Source organism: Ascaphus truei, chromosome 1 (assembly GCF_040206685.1).
Source record: "Ascaphus truei isolate aAscTru1 chromosome 1, aAscTru1.hap1, whole genome shotgun sequence".
In the NCBI taxonomy this organism is placed as follows: Eukaryota; Metazoa; Chordata; class Amphibia; order Anura; family Ascaphidae; genus Ascaphus; species Ascaphus truei.
This window is the reverse complement of record NC_134483.1, coordinates 247,421,251-247,438,070: the sequence shown is the minus strand read 5'-3', so window position 1 is coordinate 247,438,070 and position 16,820 is coordinate 247,421,251.

The window sequence follows — 16,820 nt, the reverse complement described above, 5'->3', positions numbered from 1 at the left end:
TTTGTTTGGGTAATACCATGACAATCGTATAATATATTGTACATTATGTTGTATTTTCTTCTTTTCAGAAATAAGTATACATGGGAAGGATGTTGATCCAGGGAGTAATTTGATTGTCAATTCTTGGAGTCAGGAAGGAATATATTTTTCCCCTTGTGTTATATCACTGGGATTTTTTGTTTGCCTTCCTCTGGATCAAAATACTGTAGGTGAAGATACAGGATGGAGTATCTGTCTGGATTTGGCATGGGTTGGACTTGATGGATGTATGTCTTTGCAACCTCATCTACGATGTAACTATGTCTGCCATGTTTGACGTGGGCACTGCAAGGCATGTGTTGCCTACATCACGGCGGCTGTTGAGGGGGGAGGGGGTAGGTGTTCGTTAACCTTGGCAGCGGGGGCTCTATGGTGCAGATAAACCCTAAACCCTTGTGGTGGCTGGGGGTAGCGAATTGTCAGGGCTCATTTGTGTGTGATTCCCTGGGTCCAGTATCACTTAACGGCCGGGCCATCGGACGCCCGGCTTTGTGGGTCTTGCGGGCCATGGTTGCGGTGCCATCGGCCTTTACCCGGGGGGAGAGCACGCTGGCAGGGTTGGCACTTACTAGGGTTTATTTGTGAAAATAAAGCCGTGGCCTTTGTACCTCCAGACCCTTTGTCTTTGCATTTATTTATATGTGGGTTGGGGGAGGGAGGGGGAGCTTCCTCGCAGGCTCCAAGGTCATGTTTGCTTCAAACTTATCTGCTGACAATGGTCAGTTTTTATACTCAATTTAAAAAATGATGATCTATAGTAATGATTTTTTTCAAATATAAAATTACCATAGGATGTGTTGAAGGTAGTTTTTTATGAATAGAGTTTGAAAGCTGTGTGATTTTTTTGTTTTTTAATATTTGTGGTTGATATCATAATTAATATTACACAACATTTTTGGAGCATTGTCGCACATTTGATGTTCGATTTGAATTCCGAGTCGAACAGTTCAAGAATTCAACATTCACTTTGAACTCCGAGTCGAACTTTGGAAAAAATATTCAAATCTAAACAGAAATTTAATGCAAAACACAAGAAAGGCTTATTCTCTGTGTGTGTGTGTGTGTGTGTGTGTGTGTGTGTGTGTGTGTGTGTGTGTGTGTGTGTGTGTGTGTGTGTGTGTGTGTGTGTGTGTGTGTGTGTGTGTGTGTGTGTGTGTGTGTGTGTGTGTGTGTGTGTGTGTGTGTGTGTGTATTTTGTGTATATATGTGGATTTACTTTTTCACAAAACCCCACAAAATGTAGCAAATAAAAATAAGTTCATTTTATTCCAACATTTAAAAAAATCTAAACCAAAAACACAATTGTTTTTAGAATCACAATAAAAACATAAACAATTGTTAAACGAAACTTTTAGAATAAAAAAAAAACTGGTGAAACGTCTCCCTCCTCTCATATACTGTACACCATATCGTCTATTGAATTCAACACTTTGACAGTACGTGTATGTCAATATGAAAGTGATTATGGGTTAGAAAGGCCTCTGGTCTTAGCTCTTTTATTTACAGCAGCACTATCTATCTCTGTTCAGTTAAACTTTTGAAGTGAAACTTCTTTGCTGGCACCTACCTAATGAAAATTTCCTTTGGAGTAAATCACTTTCAAGGTGACGGAAGTGCAGTCATGGAAGTGACGTCTGCTGACAGAAGAGGTTATCAGTGTTGGCAGCTCCACGCAACTGCGCAGTAGCCACCGGTGCCGCATGTATGCGCAGATGCAGCAGACGCAGCACACACACACAGAGACACACAGAGAAACACAAAGAGACACACACAGAGACACACAAACAGACAGACACACACACACAGACAGACACACAGAGACACACACAAAAAAACACACACAAAAAAACACACACACGCCCATGAGGAATTCACAGTTACTATACATATAGAAGGGCAAATAGGTAAAACATGGTCTGTGTGCTGCGCACAAGCGTTCTAAGACAAACGTCTTTTTGTGTTTTGGCACTAAAATTGGGTTTTGATTTTTAATTCAAAACATCACCATCACAAATACAGTACAAGTTCTGCAACAAAACAGTGACAAAACACAAAGAAGTTTCACTTAAAATGTGCATGCCCGTCATACACACACACTTTAAAAATATATATACAATACCCTATGTAGCGGATGTACCCCTTGGGTACGGTACTACTGATGCTGCGTTCACCTGTGAGGCTAACCTGAGTCCTGAGCCTCCGCCACTGGGAGCCTGGGGTGTACTTACACTCAGTGCAGCGCCTCCACTGATAAGGGATCACAACGTGGTGGGAGTGCTCCCTTATCTGAACCCACATACACAATACCACACGTGATTGGATAAACAGTATTTACTGATGAGAATAATAATAATCCTTAGTACATAACCAACATAGCATCACTCTGCAGACACAGTATATATATATCACCATATGGAACGGGGTATGTACTTATACACAGTCCTGTATCACCTTAGTCCCTTGTGTACCACTGTGCCAGGGCACTTAACCTCTTAGTGTCCACCAGCTAGAAAGTCAGTGTAAGTGTGAGGGACAGCGCTTCCCTGTGTTGGGGCCCGTTGGTGCACTTAAATATAATACCTTCCTGGTTAAGGTCCTAACCAGGAGAATCTTTGCTGACCATGCAACACCGCCCACGCCGCACTGCGCTGCTCTCTGCAGAAATGGATGCACATGCTGACTCCACAGGGGAGGGATCCCCAGCCGGATGATCCTCTGCACATTGTCTCTGCTATGGAATCAGCTACTCTGCCAGCCCTCAGGCTGCACTGGCAATCAGGCAATGTCCTGCAGCATAACCTCTCTCAAGCTATGTGAAAAGGTCCCTGCAATAAGGCTTCCCAATACAGCACTCTCAGCACCGCTACAGTGACTCAGGGAATTAACTGGGCTCTGGGGTTTAACTTCTCGTACGCCCCCTGAAATGGCCGCCGCGGAGTTGCCCTGCTCATGCACAACCTCTCAGCACTCGGGCAGCTCCTTGCCACTTCCGCACATGTGCACTCTCGCCTCGCGCGCGCGCATACACCAACATGGCGGCGCCCTGAGGAGGAAACCGCCAGCGACTCAGTCACCCTGCATCACATCTCTGATGATAAGGAGAGGGGGGGGGGAAACCGGGAGCACGGGGAGACCGGAGGGTACCTGGCTATCTCCTCCCCATGGTGAAAACATCAACGTCACCGCTTGAACCAAAACAGGCATACAACGTTATATACAGTGGCGACCAACTTTATTCTTACTTGGCTAGCTCCGCAAATTTCAGAAGATCCCGGTGATGTGCGGTTTTGTGTCGTTTTCTCCCGGGGTATATAGCGTTATTTTTAAGGCTGTGATTTAAGCATTTTATTCCCGCTGGCTGCAATACTGCAATGCCGTGTAAAAACGCATGTGGGCGTTTGCGAGCTGTTGTCTTTAAAGCCGTCCCCTATAACCCCTAACATACAGTACTGTACATTTTTATTCATATAGTACATGTGCAGGGGGTCTCCAGAGCTGAACCGCTTTGGTTTCAGGTCGGGGGACCCCCTGCTCCCCGAGATACAGCCCCCTTTATGAGGTGCCGGTATCCCTCTGCGTTTTAAGGTCCCGATCACGTGACCGCGACCTGTAAACCAAGCAGAGGGATACCGGCACCCCCTAAAGGGGCCTGTATCTCGGGAAGCAGGGGGTCCCCGGACCTAAAATCACAGCGGTTCTGCTCCGGAGAAGGTGGTCTCCAGAGGTCCCACGCAGAACCACGGAACCAACCCTGAATGTAAAAAAAATAAACCTGGCCTATACATTCAATACATACACCCTCCCCCCCAACACCTAGAGTACAATAATGTGCAAAATAACTATTATCCAGATATGGATAATAGATTAATTGCCCATTATTAAAAACATTAACTAGCATATTCAAATAAATAAAGTACTACTGACCTCATCAATACGAAGTGTCCGTCGCCAGCAACATCCTTGTCTTGCCCACAACATACATAGCAAATACAAAGCCAATAGATTGCAAGTACATTCAGATATCAATTAACCCCTTAAACACCTTATCAGATAATAACCGCAAAGGTTGGATTTTTAAAGGTTGGATTTTGGTTGCTACTTATATTTTTTCACAGGCTAAATTGTTCTGCTCCAGGCGTGAATTAGTTAATTGTTTCATTGTTCAGGATGGAGTGTGAATTGTTTAGGGATGTAAATAATGATTGCTAATTGATTTTTGTTTACTTGGTTGATTCATTTGCAGAATGTATATGGTGCATAGATTTTATGCATCATTTATATTGGAATGTGAGGTGTTTCATTGGCTTGTGATGATATAGATTGTGAGATCAGTTAGGATTATTAAAGGAAATTGATTTTAATGTAGTGTCTGTATGGAGAAGTGTTTGGTTGTAGGACAGTAAGTTTTGATAACCCTTCTACATTTATTTGTATATTGGTTCATCGTGTGTATATATACTGTGTATATATATATATATATATATATATATATATATATATATATATATATATACAGTATATATATACAGTATGTATATATATAGTTGCATGATGAAGCCACTGTACAAATTCATGGGTGAAGGGTGGGTATCGGGCCTGTGTGGCTTAACCCCTTAATCACCTTTGCGGTTATTATCTGATAAGGTGTTTAAGGGGTTAATTGATATCTGAATGTACTTGCAATCTATTGGCTTTGTATTTGCTATGTATGTTGTGGGCAAGACAAGGATGTTGCTGGCGATGGACACTTCGTATTGATGAGGTCAGTAGTACTTTATTTATTTGAATATGTTAGTTAATGTTTTTAATAATGGACAATTAATCTATTATCCATATCTGGATAATAGTTATTTTGCACATTATTGTACTGTAGGTGTTGGGGGGGAGGGTGTATGTATTGAATGTATAGGCCAGGTTTATTTTTTTTACATTCAGGGTTGGTTCCGTGGTTCTGCGTGGGACCTCTGCAGACCACCTGCGGGTATCCTCGGGTATCCCAAGGGTATCAGGCTGGTGGTTCCATGGGTGACACATGCGGGGATGATGATGTGTGGTCCCACTTCTGTGGGGTCACCGCAGACCCGTAGTCTGCGGGGATGACGATGTGTGGTCCCACTTCTGTGGGGGCACCGCCGACCCGTAGGTGCGGGGATGATGTGGGGGCACCGTGGACCCATAGTGAGCACCCGTGAGTTCCCCAGACCCCAGAGGGAACCACCCGAGGCCCCGCAGACACCTGTGGGTCTGACCCGGGGCTCCCAGACATCCGCGGGCCTACCATGGGGACCCAATTGTGGCCCACGGTGACCCAAGGAGACCACCTGGGGGCCATGGTGCTGGCGGGATCCACCAGCAGGCCTCCAGAACCTGTGTTAAAAGGGCTGCTGGTAAACTATAGGTCTGTCCAGGTGCCCCGCCAGCCCACCAGGGACTCGCGTGGGGCTGCGTTATGAACCCTGTATGTAAAAGGATAAATCTTGTATTTATGGGGGGGCACAGGGGGTGGGTAATGTATTTAATAAATATAATGCTGTTTATTGTGGGTCACTGTACTGTTTTTATTGTGGGTACTGGGGTGGGGGGGGGATGTTTCCCCAACGGTATGTGGGTAGGCCTCCCTTGTGGGTACTGGGTGGTTAGGCCTCACGGGGGGGGTTAGTGTGGGAGGGTATGTAGGCATCCCGAGTGGTGGGTGAGGGTGGGTGACTGTAGCGGTTAATAACCGCTATGGTGATTAAGGGGTTAGGGGACATTACTTTGTATGTTTTAATTTTTGTCTCTTTTTGCAGCAGCGGAGGGGCCATGTGCAGGTGGGTAGTGGGTAGTGGGTGTGGTTATTTACACGGGATCCCCCTCCCCACATTTACATACAGTACACTGCACTCACAGAAAACACAGGCCAGGCAGATTTAACTGACACAATAGGGGGAGGGGGGTTTACATAGATTACAGTGAAGGCAGGGAAGCTTCACACAAAATAGGGGGAGGGGTTTTGACATAGATTACAGTGAAGGCAGGGAATTTTAAAACACACAATAGGGGGAGTTTTTTTTTACATAGATTACAGTGAAGGCAGGGAGGTATAACCCCCATTTTAAAAATATGTATGTAATGTATTTATTGTTTATTCTGCCTTAACCCTTCATTGCCTTAGCGGCTATACGCTATGTAATGAAGCAGCATTTCTGTATATTTAATAATATTGTGCAGGAGCAGGGGGTCCCCTGAGCATTAATTTCTGGCTCAGGGAACCCCCTTCTCACTGTACAATATTATTAAAATACAGAAATGCTGCTTCGTTACCATAGCACATAGCCGCTAAGGTAAGGAACGAGTGTTTATTTATATATGTTTTTTATTTATACTGTACATGTGCAGAGGGTCTCCGGTGCAGAACCACTGTGGTTTTACGTCCGGGGACCCCCTGCTCCCCGAGATACAGGCCCCTTTAGGGGGTGCCGGTATCCCTCTGCTTGGTTTACAGGTCGCGGTCACGTGATCGGGACCTTTAAACGCAGAGGGATACCGGCACCTCATAAAGGGGGCTGTATCTCGGGGAGCAGGGGGTACCCCGACCTGAAACCAATGCGGTTCAGCTCCGGAGACCCCCTGCACATCTACACTATAAATAAAAATGTATTTCAAATGTATTTATTTATAGTCATTTATTTATTTAGATTTATTTATTTATTTTTTGGGCGGCTGATGTGTGTGAGTTTTTTTTATTGTGGGTTGCGGGAGTGGGTGAAGGGGGTATTAGCCCCAACGGTGGTTGTTTAGGGCTTGCGGGGGGTAGCGGGAGGGCTTAACCCCTTCATGACCGTAGCGGTATTAACTGCTACGGCCGTGAAGGGGTTAAGTGCACCCGCAACCCCCCTGCAAGTCCTAAACTCACACCAAGGGCCAAATACCCCCTTCACCCACCCCCGCTACCCACAATAAAGCGGGCACGGTGAGTTAACCCCTTCATTGCCTTAGCGGCTATACGCTATGGTAATGAAGCAGCATTTCTGTATTTTTAATAATATGGTGCAGGAGCAGGGGGTCCCCTGAGCATTAATTTCTGGCTCAGGGAACCCCCTGCTCACTGTACAATATTAAAATACAGAAATGCTGCTTCGTTACCATAGCACATAGCCGCTAAGGTAATGAACGAGCGTTTATTTATATATGTTTTTTATTCATACTGTAGATGTACAGAGGGTCTCCGGAGCAGAACCGCTGTGGTTTTAGGTCCGGGGACCCCCTGCTTCCCGAGATACAGGCCCCTTTAGGGGGTGCCGGTATCCCTCTGCTTGGTTTACAGGTCGCGGTCACGTGATCGGGACCTTTAAACGCAGAGGGATACCGGCACCTCATAAAGGGGGCTGTATCTCGGGGAGCAGGGGGTCCCCGGACCTGAAACCAATGAGGTTCAGCTCCCGAGACCCCCTGCACATGTACACTATCAATAAAAATGTATTTTAAATAATTTTTAATGTGCCGATGTTTGCGCAGAGAGAGCAGCGTTTCTCTCTCTGCTGCAAACACATCTCGCCCCTGCCGGCCTACAGTATCATTGATGTGCATATACAGTACTGTATGTGTACAGTACTGTATGTTAGGGGTTATAGGGGTTGTTGTTATACAGTATATATATATGTATATATATATACTGCATTACAATTAATGAATTTATGCCATCTGGCGGACTCGCGAAGCATTGCAGCCTAGTAAATCCTGAACCATTATCAATTAACACATCAACCGTGTGTGAGCCGGGCATGCTCCTGGCTGGGAAGGCAAAAGGAGCCCGGCATGCTCCGGGTGAACAGTGTGGCATTCCAGGAACATGCCAGGTACAAGCCGGTGATTAGTAAGAATAAAGTTGGCCGCAGCAGTAATAAAAATGCAGTTTTCAGGGTACAACTTACGATAACTTTAAACAAGATTGTACATCTCAACAAACATATTGATCACTGAGGCTAGGTTGGCTTTAGCTTGCTGCTGAGACTCATAGTGAGGTGCCCCTAATGATTCATAAGCCACTCTAGTGGGAGGGCGTCTAACTCGCTGGCTCCTGCGAGTCTCAGTCTCCATTTCTTTATTTTGAGAGAGACCATCGTAGGCTTGAGGCCTAGACTCTCTGGCAGAGGGTGAACCAGTTTGGGAAAAGTCTCTTTGTAACTGAACATTGTCTCTTTGAGGCACAAAACTCGGAGTGGTAGGATCTAACGGTTGGTTACTTGGTGAATTTCCTGATGATGGTACTTGAATAGCAGGCTCATTACCCGTTGCTCCTTCGGGAGGTGCCCATACAATCTCTGTTGGATGTTCCCTCCAAAGGATCTTGAATCGTTTCATCTGTGGATCCTGAATTCTCGGTAGACTCTTCAGGCTCACTGTCGTTTACTACTGTTTCTGTTTCGGGTTCACTTTCTGCCAGTTGTGAGATAGGTAACAAGTGGTTTCGGTGCCAGACCTTTACCCTGCCATTCACATCACGTATGCGATACACAGGGAGGCCCGGCATTTGGGACTCTACTTGGAAAGTTCCTTCTCTCCAGCGATCAGCTAACTTGTGCTTGCCGGGAATCCCTAAGTTGCGTAGGAGAACTGCGTCTCCCGGTTGGAGCTCTCGATAGCGTACTTTGTGGTCGTACCTCCTTTTGTTATGGCATTCAGTCTAGCGGTGGCTCTTTCGGCTAACTGATAGGCACGGTGCAGACTGTCCTGGAGTCTCTGCACATATCGATAATGAACCATATTGGGTACCCCGTCGCTAGATACCCGTAGACGGATGTCGATTGGCAGTCTGGCTTCTCTCCCAAACATCATGAAGTATGGGGTGTACCCTGTGGACTAGTGCCTAGTGCAATTGTAGGCATTCACCAAGGCCTCCACATGTTTACTCCATTCTCCTTTTTGGAAATCTTTCAGAGTGCCTAGCATGTCCAGCAATGTCCGATTAAATCTTTCAGGGAGCGCATCTCCCTCTGGATGGTAGGGAGTAGTCCTTGACTTCTGAATATTCAACAGTGTTAGCAACTCTTTGATCAGCTTGCTCTCTAAATCTCATCCCTGGTCTGAGTGCATCCTGCTGGGCAGACCATAATGCACAAAATACTTTTCCCACAGCACTTTAGCCACTGTGGTAGCCTTCTGGTTTTTCGTGGGAAAGGCTTGAGCGTATCGAGTGTAGTGATCTGTCACTACTAGCACATTTCCTATACCTTTCGAATCAGGCTCTATGCACAAAAAGTACATACATACTAAATCCATAGGCCCGGAGCTTTTGAGATGGCCCATTGGGGAAGCACAGGTGGGAAGTGTCTTCCTATGAATGCACCGTAGACATTTCCTGCAGTGTTGTTCAATTGACTCCCGCATTCTAGGCCAGAAGAACCGGTCTCGCACTAAACCCAAGGTCTTATCCACCCCCAAATGTCCATGATCATCATGTAGTGATCTTAAAACGAGACATTGCATACGCTGGGGTAGAAATAGTTGTCGACGGTCATGATGATTGTGGAGTTGAACAACCCTATAGAGTAGGCCGTTATCCATCTCAAACTTATCCCATTCTCTCATGAGCAGGCTCACATCATCGAGAGGAGCCCGTTTCACCAGTGAAAAGTCATTTTTGTGTAGAGCCTCTCGGACAGCCTTAGCCGCAGGATCATGTGTATGTGCTAGTACCGTTCCTTCCAAGTGAAGATAACGTTTTGGGTTAGACCCATGCCATCGGGGTGGCAGTAAGCTTCTGGAAGGGCTTGAGGTTGACACCCTAAAGAGTCCGCTACTCGTAGCTCGGAGAATGCCACTCGATTGTTTACAATAGCAGCAGTGGAAAACATAGCTCTCATTCCTGGCCCAGGAATTTCTTCCCAAGGACCATCGTCGGCAGTCTCACCCAGTCCCGATCTCCTAGATAGAGCATCGGCTCCTATATTGAGAGGTCCAGGCTTAAATTTCAAAGAAAACTGGTAATTGGCAAGGGTGTCCAACCATCTATGACCGGTCGCATCTAACGTGGCCGTGGTTTGTACATAGGTCAGCGGATTGTTGTCTGTCCGGACCTTGAAGGTGACCCCATATAGGTAGTCATGTAGTTTTTCAGATATGGCCCATTTGAGGATGAGGAACTCAAATTTGTGAACTGGATAGTTATTTTCACTGGGAGTCAAACTTCTACTTGCATAGGCTACATGGTGAAGTCCAGTGGGGTACTTCTGGTGTAGCACAGCTCCCAATCCATTGAGGCTGGCATCCACGTGCAGAATGTAAGGCTTCTCCGGGTCAGCATAGGCTAGAACGGGAGCCTCTATTAGACTATTCTTCAGCCCCTTAAACGCTTCTTCACAAGTGGACGTCCACCGATCCCAGAAGGGGATTCTTGGGGTGGTCTTCTTCTGCTTGGGTTCCTCTGGATAGACCTTCAGCAGATAGTTCAGCACAGCCACCTTCTTGGAGTATCCATCCACAAACTGTCTGTAGTATCCACAGAACCCGAGAAAGGACCTCAGCTCCATCACATTCTCTGGTCTTGGCCAATTCACCACCGCCTCCACCTTGGCCGGGTCGGTGGCCACTCCATCTGCAGACACTATATGACCCACATAAGTGACCGATGTTCGACAGAAGCGGCACTTATCCAAGGAGAGCTTCAGGCCTTCTTTCCCTAAGTGATCAAGCACTTTCATCAGCCTAGTCTCATGTTCTTCAAGTGTGGTTCCGAACACAATTATGTCGTCTAGGTAGACCAGACACTCACGAGGACACATATCTCCAATCGTCTTCTCCATAAGCCGTTGGAAAGTGGCCGGAGCACCGCAGATACCTTGGGGCATCCGGGTGAACTGATAAAATCCCAAAGGACAGACGAACGCCGTCTTCTCTTGATCAGCTGGGCTCATAGGAACCTGGTAATACCCAGATCGAAGGTCCAACATGCTAAACCACTGGCTTCCAGGCTATGCGCTGAGGATCTCCTCTATTCATGGTAACGTGTATTGGTCAGGCACAGTACGTCTGTTCAATATTCTGTAGTCCACGCACAATCAAACAGACTCATTTTTCTTTCATACCACCACAATCGGTGAGGCATAGGGACTTCTAGATTCGGTCACTATACCGGCTGTTTCCATCTCGTTCAGGACACCACGCACATCCTCCACGTCTCTAGGAGCTATACGGCGCGACCTTACCCTAAACGGTGTGTCATCATTCAGACGAATCATTTGCTGAGCGCTTCTGCTGCATCCCACGTCCATCTCACTAGTAGAGAACACATCTCATCTCTCTCTCAACTGAGCACGTAGCCTCTCCTTCCATTCTTCCCCCAGGGGAGACTTGCCTTTTTACCGCCCACGTGTACACCTCTTGGCGGGAAGGTAACATGTAACCTAACAACATTTTTACTGAGTTCGGGCACCCCAGGTCTGGGGTACAGTTACTATACATATAGAAGGGCAAATAGGTAAAACATGGTCTGTGTGCTGCGCACAAGCGTTCTAAGTCAAACGTCTTTGCGTTTTGGCACTAAAATTGGGTTTTGATTTTTAATTCAAAACATCACCATCACAAATACAATTTCTGCACCAAAACAGTGACAAAACACATAGAAGTTTCACTTAAAATGTGCATGCCCGTCACACACACACACTTTAAAAATATATATACAATACCCTATGTAGCGGATGTACCCCTGGGGTACGGTACTACTGATGCTGCGTTCACCTGTGAGGCTAACCTGAGTCCTGAGCCTCCGCCACTGGGAGCCTGGGGTGTACTTACACTCGGTGCAGCGCCTCCACTGATAAGGGATCACAACGTGGTGGGAGTGCTCCCTTATCTGAACCCACATAAACAATACCACAGGTGATTTTATAAACAGTATTTACTGATGAGAATAATAATAATCCTTAGTACATAACCAACATAGCATCACTCTGCAGACACAATATATATATATATCACCATATGGAACGGGGTATGTGCTTATACACAGTCCTGTATCACCTTAGTCCCTTGTGTACCACTGTGCCAGGGCACTTAACCTCTTAGTGTCCACCAGCTAGAAAGTCAGTGTAAGTGTGAGGGACAGCGCTTCCCTGTGTTGGGGCCCGTTGGTGCACTTAAATATAATACCTTCCTGGTTAAGGTCCTAACCAGGAGAATCTTTGCTGACTCTGCAACACCGCCACATGATCCCACGCCGCACTGCGCTGCTCTCTGCAGAAATGGATGCACATGCTGACTCCACAGGGGAGGGATCCCCAGCCGGATGATTCTCTGCACATTGTCTCTGCTATGGAATCAGCTACTCTGCCAGCCCTCAGGCTGCACTGGCAATCAGGCAATGTCCTGCAGCATAACCTCTCTCAAGCTATGTGAAAAGGTCCCTGCAATAAGGCTTTCCCTATACCGCACTCTCAGCACCTCTATAATGACTCAGGGAATTAACTGGGCCCTGGGGTTTAACTTCTGGCCTAATCCTTGGAGCACTGCTCTTTGGATCTAACCTGCAGCGTCAGGCTCCTGGTCTTTACTGACTGCTTCCTGTTCCAGCATGCAGTAGTCTTTCCTGCTATTCCAGCAGAATCCTGCAGCGCTACTGGTTCCCTGGTGTCAGGTGGTGTCACTGCCCCTGAGCATCATGGGGCTTGTAGTTCTATCTGCAGCCTTTAATATAGGGAGCCTCATGCTCTCCCTCTATTTGCTGCCGCTCTGCAGCTTGCACTCATGCGCCCCCTGAAATGGCCGCCGCAGAGTTGCCCTGCTCATGCGCAACCTCTCAGCACTCGGGCAGCTCCTTGCCACTTCCGCACATGCGCACGCTCGCCGCGCGCGCATACACCAACATGGTGGCGCCCTGCGGAGGAAACCGCCAACGAATTAGTCACCCTGCCGCACATCTCTGATGGTAAGGAGAGGGGGGGAAAAATCGGGAGCACGGGGAGACCGGAGGGTACCTGGCTACACCTATAACTGTATGCTCTCCATTTAGTTGTATAGTCTCACAGCATGTGAAAATACAGGTTGGTTTGTATTTGTCTTCATAGCCTAATAGAGGCCATTTAAGGATTGAAGAGTCAATGGCAATGAGGCACGGTTGATCTTTATCTGTATTGTTCTCAATGTATTTAATACAGAAGATTAAGGGACTTGCCTACAGTCATAAGGGGGGCAGTTAAATTTGTTTTATTTCACATCATTACTCTTATACTAGCTTCCTACATAGGCTCTGTCACGTTGATGCCTTTTGCTCTGCAGCTGTGTTAACAATACAGCAAATAAGGGGTTAACACGCATTTTATATACTTATTTCACTTTATTTATGTGATGTTATTAGATTCAACCCTGGTCCATATTAATGGGCCAAATTTATCGGTCAATGAAACCCTAAAACAAGTTGATATTTAGGTAGTAGTGGAAGCAACAGTGTACAGACCAATCAGGCCCATCTTCATAGAACTGTTGTAAAAATTCCTCAGACCTCTAGCCAGAGCCAGAGGTGATCAAAAGTTAACCATTCATTTCCTCACAGATTTACAAAACATTATATATTTAAAATAGGATGTTCAGGCGAGACCACGACTATTCTAAAGCTTGCCTTAAACTAGCCCGGTTACATTCTGGGTATGTGCTGGGTGTAACCTGGCTAGTTTAAGGCAAGTTTAAGGCATTTCTGCATTGACTAATGACCCATAGGATTAACACAGCAGGGGTCCCTGGCAGTCCCATTCAGTTGGAATGGGACTGCCAGGGACCCCCGCTGTTAATCTGATGGGCCATTAATTAATGCAGAAATGCTAGGTCTAGTTTAAGGCAAGTTTAAGGCATGTACCCAGCATGTACCTGGGTGTACCTGGGTCTTTTTGGCGATTGCCACTGGTTTGTGTTTGAATAGTCGCAGTCTCTGCTGTAACTCACAAGGATAAGAAATATAGAGAAGAAGAGTTCTGAAGATGGAGTGAGCTGTATGAAATAATATCAAGCATGACAGGTTGTCCATGTGCTAATCTCAGATATCTGTTTACTATTACAAAAGTAGAAATTGCGTTGGCAAGCGTGGTATCTATGAATTTGGGAGAATTGTGCGAACACGTTGATTTAGGTAGTATTATTGTCCTGGAACAGGATTACACATTTTCTGTGTCCCTTTGCAGTTTTAAGGATAGCTGTCCTAGTTAAGCTGTCCTAGTAAAGCTGCATGTTTTATCCCCTGTTCCAGCAGCTAGCTGCATGTGTAAAAGCAATATTATTGCTACATTTGCCTTCTTACACAGCCCTAGTTGGTTGCCCTGGGAACCTTCCAATCTTCATAGCCAGAAGGCTGGTTCAGTCCTGCTTACTCCCCTGTCTTTCTGGCAGTTACATTGGTCCTTTGACTCTTCATGTTTACCACAGGACAGTGTGCCCTTTTCCATCCAAGCTGGCTTTGTGAGTACATGCTACCCTCCATTACACCCCCTGCAAGGCCATCCTTTTCTACCGTCCCCCCATACCAAGGCATCTTCATCTAGAGAAACACTCTCTCACTACATAACACCATCTGCAAGTACCTTTTATATTTCTGTTTACTCCCCCAATAAAGTTAAAGAAAATAGAAGGACTTTGTGTGCTTTCAAAAGGGGATGAGTTAAACCACAGGAGTCATTCACATCCTACATGTGGTCCTGGTTCCAGAAGAGTAGAAAAGGGACCTGGTGCTTGGGGATCAACACAGAAATCTCCAGCTTCCACAGTCATAATGCTGAGACACCAGCTGCAATGACACAGCTTTCTGGAGGATCAGGTACTGCACAACAGCTTTATATAGCTACACAGAGCAGCAGCCTCTACACAGCTAAACAAGCAGCAGTTTTACACAGCTACAGTACAAAGGGCAGCAGCACTGCCACACAGATCAGTGCATTATACACAGAACTATCACTCTCTTATCCTGCCTGAGTCCACCCTCTGCACGGCTACACAGTGAGGAGCTACCATCACACCTACCCCTGCGCATGTCCCCATGGCTGAGGTCATCAAGGGCCACGCCACCGGACACACGCCAGGACACTGGTCAGCCACGGACACCTTTAAGTACAGCTATCACTATGCTGACCGCTTCAGGACACTGACCGGCACCATCTGAGACAGGGTTCCACCGCTGACGCAGGTAACAGACCGCATGCCACATGCTATGGCTAAATGCCTACATACACCTGCAGCATGGCAGAACTCAGACCCTCACCAGACACCACACATGAAAGTGATGGTTCAGACACCACACAGGAGAGTGATAACTCAGACACTGAGACCGCTACACAACTGCAAAAGATGCAAAAAGACGTGAGAACCGTGAGAGACAGCATCAATGACCTTTTGAGACATAAAAGGCCTCTTCCCTGCAGGTCCATCGACTTGCTGGACAACGACACGTGTTACATTTATTTACAAATAAATATACGCCACAAATGTTTTAATATAATAAAAAAGTTGATTGTTTTAAAATTATTTCATTGTTTAATGATTCTTTTCTATTTTTCATTTCTGGAGCTGGGCAAAGATAATGCACAGGAAACACCCCACTTGGTGCAGGAAACTCTCCCAGCAATACTGCCAGGTAAGACACTGTGCTAAAATCCATGCATGCCATGTCCTTTCCCCCCCCCCCAAAACAATAAAAACCTAATGAAAACCCATAGTCCTAATGTAAAGTGTTGTACCCCATGCCATGCATGCTTTTTCTCCAACAACCCCAAGAAACCTAAGGATTTAATAATGTAATGTACAGTACTGTAGTCATGGCTTCATAATTTTTTCATGTGTAGTCATAATGTACAGTAAAGTACTATACCCCATGCCCCATGCCATGTCCTTTCTCCCAAAACCCACAAAACCTCAGGATTGCATAATTTAAGGTGCGATTGTTTATATTGAATACTGTCTCTTTCTTTACAAACCAAGATGTCCAAGAAGAGCCAGCCAGTGTGAAGAAGAAAAAGACAAGAAGATTGTAAATACGGAAGAAGGGGTGACACTGTATTTTTCTATTATTCATTTTTATTTTATTATTCTGTACAAATAAAACATTTCATTTTTTAAAATACTTTTTGGTGAGTTCATGTTTTTACTGTTTAGATACACTTACAGTAGAACTATACATAAAGTACTAAAGGCATTTAAATATACTGTATATAAATATCTCATTGACAATAACAGTATAAACATCTTGAAAAAGTTTAGATACACTTACAGTAGCACTATACATACTGTACTATAAAGTACTAAAGGCATTTAAATATATATACATATCTTATTTACATATGCATCTTGAAAATAAGTTGCTTTATCTGTTTAGATACACTTTAAGTAGTACTATACATAAAGTAGTAAAGGCATTTAAGCACTGTATACTGTATATAAATATCTAATTGACACACACATATATATATATATATATATATATATATATATATATATATATTGAAAAGAAGTTGCTTTTACTGTTATTAGTACTATACATAAACTACTAATGTCATTTAAATATCTCATTGACATACAGTACACGTATACTGTATAAATCTAGAAAATAAAAGTTGTTTTTACTGTTTAGATACACTTACAGCAGTACTACTGTAGGTATCTAGTGACTGTGAGGAAATGTACTGTACAGTACTGTAATTCATGCAACTAGTGTACTTTACGTACAGTAATTGTATTCTTAATCAGGTTCCATAGTGACACGCATGCGCAGAAATGCGATGACGCGCATATGCATTTCGACAAGGTTCCATTGTGACATACACGCA